This window comes from Sebastes fasciatus, chromosome 4 (assembly GCF_043250625.1).
Source record: "Sebastes fasciatus isolate fSebFas1 chromosome 4, fSebFas1.pri, whole genome shotgun sequence".
Lineage (NCBI taxonomy): Eukaryota > Metazoa > Chordata > Actinopteri > Perciformes > Sebastidae > Sebastes > Sebastes fasciatus.
The window spans coordinates 33,591,555-33,600,395 of NC_133798.1; positions in this window are offsets into that span (position 1 = coordinate 33,591,555).

Here is an 8,841-nt window from a genome sequence, read left to right on the forward strand (position 1 = left end):
GGTAATTATGGGAAGTCATTATGTACCAATAAGAGAAGGAGAAAAGGGTAAATTGTCCCACCTATGTGCAACAAAGCTGTGAGGGGAGGCACAGGTGTACCTATGGCCTTTCATAAAACAAGTCAAATTTCTCAAATACAAGCAAAGCTATACATTAGTGTGTCCTAAAACATCAAAATGCTGTCTAAATATCTTCTCAAAGAGCACATAATCAATAAGAGTGCAACTAATCATGCAGTGCCAACGTTCATTATATACTTTCGATGCAAGACACTGTTTGTTCCAACAGATGCTCAGAAAACAGCAAACCTTATACTGTTTACATCAACAGCTACTTTTCCAAGCAGCATTATTTCTGGCTCGTTTATCGCTGCAGTTTTTCCACATGAAACCTCAGACTCCTATCAGACCGGGAAGCTTTGATTGGCTGTAATCAGCTTTCTCCTCCGTCTCTCTCACTCATCAAACTGTTCATCATTAAACGTAATCACAACACGGAGGAATGGAAGTCTGATGAGCTGCTGATTTGCTAGTGACGGTGAAATGTTTTTCTCCCCTGAAACTCCCTCATCAATGTGCTCACATTGTGAACTCACTGGTTACTAACCGTCTCTGCTGTTGGATGTTACGTTAAGCATCTCTGTCATTAGTTTAAGCAAAAGTACCATTACTGTTAAAACTGCCTTTCTGCATCGTAATGTGGGGATAACACTTCTTCAGTCCAGTGTTGTTGTGCAGCAGGTTTTATAATGTTTTAGGAGGGAAAAACAGCTTGATGCATTTTACATGTTATTATTTGTTCATATTAATGCTACTCTTTGGAAGCCATACTTTACAGTTTTTTGTTTACAGTTGATTATTATACTGTTGGTTGTAATATGTCATACTCTCTCTACTTATATTGACATATGGTATATCATTTAAATCCATCGCCTATACAATAATGTGTGTAACCATTTAATCTGATATATTGTGCATATTAATTTCTAAATTTAATCATAATTGTATTTATTTGGTCTGAAAAATATCTTGAAGATGAACTCACAACTTTCAAAGTTTAAACACTAACATGCCAACTATGAGGTCGTGAACTCATTCAATGCTGTGCTGTTGTTCTTCCTAAATCCAGTTATGTCACCACGATGCTGTAAAGAAAAAAATGTACCACCCATCATGAAAAATAAGTTCACGTGTGCAGCGTTTTTGTAGATGAAAGTTCCTTTTGTAAATACTGTAAAAACATCTGCTGCTCCGGAGGAAATTAAAGTTCAACATTGCTTAATAAGACGCCTGTTTTAGTTCTTCTGCTGTTTGACTTTGAGCTCAACTTTAATTAAATGACCGAGAGAGGAGGCGTTTCTCTGAAGCCTTCAGGAAGGAGGAATTTCCTGTGTGTAGCTGCTAAAAATATCTGGTTTGGAGGCATATGTACTGAATTCTGGCCTCCAAAACAAAGAAATGTTCCTGAAGTGCTCACTAGATGGCAGCACAAAACATCCTAATAATGTGCTTTCTTTCCCCCCTATATGTTTAATGATTTCCTGCTCATTTGATCTGACCTTTTACGCACTGAATCAATTCAGATTATAGAGAGGAATGACAGTGAGCAATAAAATGGAAAAAAAAGAGAAATTAACTTTTTTAACAGACATCATTTACATCACGTTAGTGACCTATATTGTGACCTCTATGGAGGCATTTCTATTTGATTTGTTCCACCACTCATGTATACAGGTTTTTCTTTTAATCACCCACTGTAAGAACCAGAGGTGGGACCAAGTCATTGTTTTGCAAGTCACAAGTAAGTCTCAAGTCCTGAGTCAAGCCCCAAGTCCTAAACTTTGAGTTACGAGTCCTAAACAACTCAGTAATGCCATTTCAACAACAGATAATACAATATTCAATTCACAAAAATCATAAATGCTTTTAAATTTTTTTTATTTATCTGTTAAAACAAGTGTGATTGAACTTCATCATAAAAAAACTGTTGACTTGCTGGGAATGAATAACATTAACATTAGTTGATTTAGGAAATAAATTGATTGGTGGCACACTTTTAAATAATGTACTTCAATATAATAACATACTTTATTAACCTCTGGGTTTGGGGGAAAATATCAAGTGTTTTCAAGTCAAAAGGCTCAAGTCCAAGTGAAGTCACGAGTCATTGGTGTTAAAGTCCAAGTCAAGTTGCATATCTCTTTTGAAGTCGAGTCTAACACCTCTGTTAAGTACTGTATGTGGGGGAAACAATGCTATTTATCTTATTCTATTTAACCTTTATTTAACCAGGGAAGTCCCATTGACGTTGGAAACCTTTTTGCTAAGGGAGACCTGAAGACAGCAGCATAAAAAGTCACAGACAAAATAATAAAACAATTATACAAGAGATAAAACAATATTAAAAACTGATAACACTAAAATAAGGCTAAAAGTAGCCTATGCTAAGAACAGACAGGTAAATTATACTATCCAGTATCTGTATCGGTATGTTATCTCTTAATTTATATAAATGCAACCTTAAAAAAAAAATCTTCTGATTCTCTCTCCCATTTCTGTTTGACGTCTATGGTTGAGACATTGTTTTGGAGTTTAGTATATCCTCTTGTATATCTTTGATATTAGATGTTTGTTGTCTTTAATCTTATATGCATCAATGAATGTAAGTAACTACTTCTGAGGTTGTGAATGAACCTTCAAGCTCCACTTTGGACACATTTCAAACAGGCTGCTTGTGCAAAAAATCAGCAGCATGTTAACCCAACACAGTTCACACAGATGACAACATGAAATCAATGATGAAATTGTCTCTTCTGATTGCTCTCTTTCAGACATCAAGTGGGGAATATTTAGCGAAGGGCAGACAGGAAGCTCTGCAGCCTCCTCGTGTTCATCATCATCATCATCATCATCATCATCATCATCGCATCACAGGCGGCAAATGAAAGCTGAATCTCAGCAGGAGTTTTTTTGGTGGCTGTTTGGAATCAGTGAATGAAGCAAACACTTTCATCTGTCACAGTTCACACATTTAAACATCCTTTTTTCTGTGCAGCTTATAATATTTTACACGCACTTTAGTTGTAAAGCTTTTAAACGAATGATCACTGACATTTTCAGAGAGATGCATCTCTACTCTCTATAAAGTTCATGAAAGACTTCTCATTTTCAATCCTTTGCCACACAGAGGAAGTCATACATTTTACATTTCTAGCGTCAGCAACGGCGGTTTGCAGGAGCAGCCGTAACCACCGTGGCTGAAGAAGAGAAAAAGAAAAGAGCTCCACCTACAGAGAGTGAACAGGAAGTCTGAGGGAAAAAGACATCACAGTGCCACCTGCTGAGTTTGACTGACAGGTAATTTCTGGAGAGAGCGCGCAGAAACACCGCTGGCATTAACACTAAGATGTCAGGAAAATACACATTATATAAAACAAGGAAAGTGCAAATCTGTAAAATGCTCCAAATCTGTTTCCATCTCTTCATCTTCCTCCCCCTCCTCTTCTTCTCTGCCTGTCTTGTTTTTGTCAGATGAGGATGAGGAGTGCAGACGGATGGAGACAGAACCTCCAAGCGTGGCCTCGTAGCTTCAGGTCAGTGATCTTATTTGGCCCCTGCGTGGAGGAAGAATTGCTTTTGGCTGGACCGAGGAAAACCATCTGAACCAAGGGGATTGGATGCTGCTGGGACACCGCGAGAGCCAATCAGAAAGGCCATCGATCAGTTCCCCTTAATCTCACAGCTGGTGAGCACATCCCCACTCCAATCTAAAACTCTGCAGCTTAGTCAGACTGACGGGGGATTGGACAGCTTCCAAAAGACCTGAACCTCCAAATGAAATGGATCCACGTCAGAGCAGGAGCAGGAACCGTTCGTCTACAACATCACATTCCCTTTTTATGGTTGCAAAAATAAATAGTAGTTTAAAGTTGCTTAGTCTAGTGCTGCCTGGAAATCTAATTTCGCTCCTTCCTTTCCATGTCAGTGTGGTTTCCAATTCAAATCAACTAAAAAAGCTGGATACAGATGAAATTATCCTACTGAAACATATGTTTTCCCCTTATAATCTCAAGGAAAAACTGAATTTGAACACTAGCCTGTATATGATTTGCTCAAGGGGACATTTTTATTTGCCCTGTACTGTGTGTCATGCTGCATGAGTGCACACAGTGATTGCTTGCCGGATGTATATGCCGCATCTGAGGAGTTTGTATCTAAAATGAGACATCCCCTCCCTGAAAAATGTGATGCATCCTCTGCTGCAAGAGCAAATTCATGCTTTATTTTTGTGGAGTTTGATGAGTTACATCTGGATCATCTGGTTTTATTAAACACTGATTGAATGTAAAGCAGCTTTTTTGAACCACATGTAATCCTTTTCATATGATGTATGAATTGCTCGTAGTCTCTATACTCTGTGTCCTGCAGTCTCCTGTTACGCTAAATGCGATGTCCTGCTGTCTGTGCACTGAATACTGCTTTGTAAGATGTTGGTATCTTCTTGCAGTGACGCTGCCAAAGCGCTGCAAATGATGTGAATCTGATAAAGAGATGAGATGCCCTCTAAAGCTCTTGTTGTCGGTTGCTGAATCAGAGCATCCCCTTGATGTCACAGCAGGAAAAGCACCGGTGTAAATAATGAAATCAATGATGGTTGAATTCCATTTAGCTGCTTCAGTTTCAGGGTCCTGGCTCACTGTCACATGACTTACAGGGACACTTTTATTAATGTTATTAGTCACACCTGTACTTTTTCCTACTATGGCAAGTGAAAATGTCTGCAGTGAAACAGGCCTACAGGGAGCCAAAGTGAAACCAGAAGTTCCAGGTTCTGTTCCAGGAGAAAGAAAACCTGAAATTCAAAATCTCATTGATGTTTGTAACAATGGCAGTATCTAAAAATCTAATCTCTATAAACATCATCATCAAAACAAACATCATCTGTAGGCAACAGGACAAGATTTTGGTATCTGAAGCGTTCTGGTTTCCGTTTGTAGTCCGAGAGGTATTGACCAATCACATTCGAGCAGGCTTTGTTTGCCTGCAGGTAAACAGCAGGTAAGTCTGTGTGAGCCCTCGCTCCAGCCCTCGGTCTGGGTCTCATTCACATGAACGGAGGAAGGGAAATAACTCTGGATTCAGCTATTAGTGCATTTTACAACTTTTCTGACCTAATGATTTAAATAAGGGCTATTCGAGTGTTCGTACGGGGAAGTTGATTCACCTTAAAAAAAGAGTTACAGACGTCTCGTTCCCAATAAAAGTCTATGGGAAAATGTCTTTTTGGGCCTAACGGCATCATGTGACGGACACGGACGTTGTAGTACCATCATTTGGCCATTACAAAAACTGGCATCAACGACCGACACTAGTACACATCGTCTCTCAACTCCAGCTCCAGTCTCGCATCTTAAGTTGCTAATCGGACTGTAAACAATGACAATCAAAACTGGCGGGAAAACACACAAAGGCAGGAAGTGAAGTGATTCTGAAACGATCACTAAAAACACAAATAAATGACATGAAACAAACAAAACATGTTTTTGTCCATCCACCTGTCCAATACCACCACAAAGAAACCCCACTGAGTATTACATGCCTTGCTCATAGGCACCACAGCAACATGTAAACAATTTGCTTTCTTCAGATTTTCCCAGCCAGCCGAGGATCAGAACAACTAATCTGCTCCCCAGTGGTCGAACCCCTGGGGAGGTTCGGGTTTCAGCTCTATCACAATCAGACAAACCTCAGCGGTGAAGCTCTTTCCTAATGAAGCTAATATGAAAATGTTCAAATGTTTAATTCCTCTGTGTTTTGCTCTTATTAACATTCTTCCTGATGATGTTAATCTCCATTTAGAGGGATCCGTTTGCTCCAGAATGAAAAAATAAATTCACAAACTCCAGTATTTGTGATGTTTTACAGTAATTTGTTTTGGTCTTCGATTAGATCCTTATCTATTTTTTGCAGTGCTTGCTTCCTGTCAGTTAACGGACAGGGCTTTACACTTCATTATTGACCTTTCTGAACACAGGGTCCACCTACTCGCTTGTTCTCATCAGTAGATAGAGTTTTGCTCAGTTGTCATGGAACAAAACTCCTACAGCCACAGCTCTGTGAGGGCTTTGGTGGTTTGGCCGATCGGATCACAATCTGTTCTCAATGCTTTTGGTGCATTTACACCTGTATTTTTGTCAAGCACTGTCCGATAGCAATCCGATGACCCAAAATGCATTTCAATGCCAGGTGTAAAGTTTTTTTTTACAGTGTTAGCATGATGGGGATTTCAATAGTTTTGCAGGTATTTGGTCATAAATCAAAGTGTTGGATAAACAGAAATCTTTACCTGATGATGGTACTAGAGGAAAAGATAAGGGATCACCTAAGGCAGTAGAATTCATCCTAATGTACAAAATTTCCTGGTAATTCATCCAATAGTTGTTGGGATATAGTTGAAATATTCTAATCTGGACCGACAGACGTTAGACCACCCATAGAGCCATGCTGCTAGCTGTATAGGGTGGCAAAAAAATTAGAAAAATATGAAGAAAATCCAGAAAATAATCACTAGACATTTTTTACAAACTTTATTCTCACATCCATGTCTTCTTATTTACATTTCATTAGCCAGGATTAAACTATATCTGTGTCTAAACATTGCATTTTGGAAAATGCTGGAGATGTAAAGTGAATATAGATGGAAGAAAATGGTCTAAATAACACTGGTTTTCTTTATCCAGTCTGACAAGAAACAGGAGGCTGTGGTTTCATATACTACCACAAACTGCGGTGGTTTCCTTGTATCCCCTCCTCTAAATTCAGCTGTTACTGTATGAAATGTGCCGCGTGGCCTCTCATGGCATTATATCTGACAAACAGCCCTTCCACACAAAACACCGCCTAAATTTGTCTCTGCCCTTTTCACACAGAGGACATGACGGCGAGGCGAGCCGCAGCAGATGGCACAAAAAAAAAAAAAAAAAAGCTTCCTATTTTCACAGACTGCTAATTAGAGCCCCAACCACAGCTCACCTTTAATGTCAGCCACAGACTGCTTTTAGCGCAATTAGCCTAATGGGGTCCGGGCCTGTGAATAGCCTGTAATGTTTAGTCCGGGGCCTGGCATTGCATTGGAGTTTAAGCATGTCAAAATAAAGGACAAGAGGGGTCTAATGCAGCGCGGATCCATTTATCACCGCGGCCGACTGAGGACGAGACTTCAACCATGATTACCCAGAGAAACTATTTAATTAGATGCATTAATAATTGAACTAATTAGCTCCCATGTGTCTCGCAAATGAAGAGGGAACCCGGAGCTTCACTTGCACCTCATCAACTGATTAATTAGTCGGTTGATCGTTAGCTGTCTTGACGGCCTATATGCGATCAGATGAGAGGGCGGATAATGAGGGAATTGTCGGTCGATGGTGCTGGTTAATTAGTGTGACCTGATCCAGGGGCCATGTTAGAACAGTTGTTTATGCCACAGCTTCTAATGAGGAGGATTTAGGCCCGGATGATCTATTTGGAAAGCAGGCTGCAGTGTTGTTTATGGACTGGCCTTGAAAACCCCACCAATGAAAATCACTATAATGTTCCAATAATCTATCCAGAGGGACTAATGATGTGTCCGTGTTGCTCAAGATTAACTTTAAATAATGACCTTAGCATACTTTGTGGTATTTTGATTCCTAAATCGTCAATATAGTGACTTACAGCAGGCCTGGGGGTTCCAAGGCTGTTTAGATTTCATGCTATTCCTAAAATATTCTAATAAATCTACAAGGACTTGGTAGTCTGTGGTAGGTCTATTAATAAGTATATAACTTTATAGCTGGTTTCATCTGCAATATTTCTGTTATATTCAGGACTTATAGCATCATAGTTCTACCAGTGCTGCAGGATGACGTATTTTTGTAGGCCAAGCAGGAAGTTAGCATCGCCCTGGTACCCTCGACAAAAAGCCAATGGGATTGTTCCATTGGGTTTTGGTTATTGCAGAAAATAAACTCTGTGGTGAACAAACGTTTATGATACTTACATGTTTTGTTCAGCAAGATAGCTAGAAGTAAAAAGCTAACGTTAATAAACAAACTACACCACGGTTGCATGACAACATCATAACCACTTAGCTAAAGGCGGACTAGTGTTCGGTGTGATGACGTTTTCATTTAGCCACTTGTTAGCAACCAAATTTTTTAAGACACGTAAAAGCTTCAAAATTCACGAGTGGATTATTTAATGATTTTATATCATAGAACAAAACGTTAAAATCTCTTCACCTTGCGTTAACCACAGACCTTATTTCAGGCATCTAACTAAGAAACCAATTCAAAACACCCATTGACTTTGAGACGAGGGAACCAAAAGTGCAAAAATGCCGTCTCATTTACAGGTTTTAGGACTCATTCCTGCAGCACTCTATATACAGTATAACCTTCATTGAACTAGGAAGTTGCATTGAGATTAAATCCTCTTGTACAAGTGAGAACTAGCCAAGACAGGCTCAAATAGCAAGACAATAACATTGAATCACGACAGCAACAATAGGTATGACAAAATACATACAGTACAGTGCATTAACAGGGCAGCATGCTGGACACGTGTTTGTTATTTAATTGAAGCAACTGCAGCTAGCAGTGACCACTTCCTTTATAAAGTCCATAGAGAGCACGCGGAGGCCGCAGTAATCTCCACACGGTGTATGTTTTATTTGAAGTTAACCAACAAGCAGTTCAGGCTGATTCTGGTAAGGTTGAGAAAAAAAAATACATACAAATATGGAAGAAAACAAAACAAAACAAACTTTTTAAAAAGAACAAAAGAAAATCCCTCAGTAGT